The 1,665-nt window shown below is 45.8% G+C and overlaps 1 pseudogene; it reads right to left on the bottom strand.

Annotated features, from left to right (window-relative positions):
• Window positions 1-215: 215 nt before the first annotated feature.
• Window positions 216-1,370, bottom strand: LOC140602283 (glyceraldehyde-3-phosphate dehydrogenase-like; annotated as a pseudogene).
• Between the last annotated feature and the right edge of the window lie 295 nt (window positions 1,371-1,665).

The following is a 1,665-nucleotide window of genomic DNA, read 5'->3' as shown; positions in this document are numbered from 1 at the left end:
ACTAATAGTAGTACATGATGTTTTTCGAATACTCATTATGTGTAAGTACAGTTTGAAGGGTTTTTTTTTTTTAGTACAGTGTACTTTATTGATAGTACTTGACAAACTAGGGATCCCCAAGCCCCTCCCCTCCTTCAGAGGGTCTGGAATGGAAACTGTGTAGAAGTCATGAGATTCTCAGTGTGTTAGGGGATGAGAGTTGGAACAAGGACTCCCTAGCACGAGGACCTCTCTCTCTTCTTGTTGGTCTCACTGGAGCTGGAGGTCCAGGAGGCTCTTACTCCTTGGAGGCCATTGTGGATCATTAGGTCCACCATCTGGTTGCTGTAGCCAAAACCATTGCCATACCAGGAAATAAGCTTGACAAAGTGGTCATTGAAAGCAATGCCAGCCCCAGCATTGAAGGTGGAAGAACGGGTGGGTATACTGTCAAAGCCCCAGGAGAAAACCCAGTCCTCAGTGTAGCTTAGGATGCCTCAGAGGGGCCCTCCAATGCCTGCTTCATCATCTTCCTGATTTTATCATATTTGGCACCTTTTCCAGGCAGCACGTCAGATCAACAACTGACATATTGGAGGTAGGGTCTTAGAAGGCCAGGCCAGTGAGCTTCCCATTCAGCTCAGGGATGACTTTGCCTATAACCTTGGCAATGCCAATAGAAGCAGAGATGATATTCTGGGCAGCCCCTTGCCCATTATGCCACAGCTCCCCAGAGGTGCTGTCCTTGGTCTTCTGGGTGGCAGTAATGGCCTGGATTTTGGTCATGAGTCCCTCCACAATGCCAAGGTTGTCATGGATGACCTTAGCCAGAGAGGCTAAGCAGTTGGTGGTGCAGGAGGCATTGCTGACAAAGTTGTCATACTTCTCATTGTTCAAACCCATCACTAACATGGCATCAGCAGAAAGGGCAGAGATGATGACCCTTTTGTCCCTATCCTTCAGGTGAACCTCAGCCTTCTCCCTGGTGGTAAGACCCCAGTGGACTTCACAACATACTCAACACTAGCATAACCCACTTGATGTTGGTGGATTCTTGCTCCTGGAAGATGGAGATGGACTTCCCCTTGATGACAAATTTCCCATTCTCAGCCTTGGCTGTGCCGTTGACTGTCATGGGTAGAATCATACTGGAACATGTAGACCAAGTAGTTGAGATCAATAAAGGGAATCACTGATGGTGCTAATATCCACTTTGCAGGGGTAAAAACAGCCCTAGTGACCAGGTGCCCCATATGGTGAAATCCATCTACTCTGACCTTCACTGTCTTGGGGACACAGCTGGCACTGCAAAAGAAGATGCAGCTGTTTGTCAAATGGGCAGGAGCAGAGAGCCTGAGATTCTTCACATAAATAAATTGTTTAATTCTCATAATTACTAAATGAGGTCAGTGTTATGGTTGTTATTATCATCACTGCCATTCCCACTTTACGGATGGAACCCAGAGAGATCATACTACTTCCCAAAGTTGCCCAGCTAAGAGATGGTGGACCTGGGATTTGAATCTGACTCAGGATCTGAAAACACTTATAACTCTACCATTATGTGATAGAAAGAACATGAGCTTTGGAATTAAGCTGGTTTGGGTTTGACTCTAATGAACATTTCACTCTATGATAGCATTCATGAGGCACAGTATCTAGCATATAATTTATAATGGCAGTTCA

The sequence above is a fragment of the Canis lupus genome, chromosome 13 (assembly GCF_048164855.1).
Source record: "Canis lupus baileyi chromosome 13, mCanLup2.hap1, whole genome shotgun sequence".
NCBI lineage: Eukaryota > Metazoa > Chordata > Mammalia > Carnivora > Canidae > Canis > Canis lupus.
The sequence above is the reverse complement of the archived record's forward strand: the minus strand, read 5'-3'. Positions and strand labels throughout refer to the sequence as shown.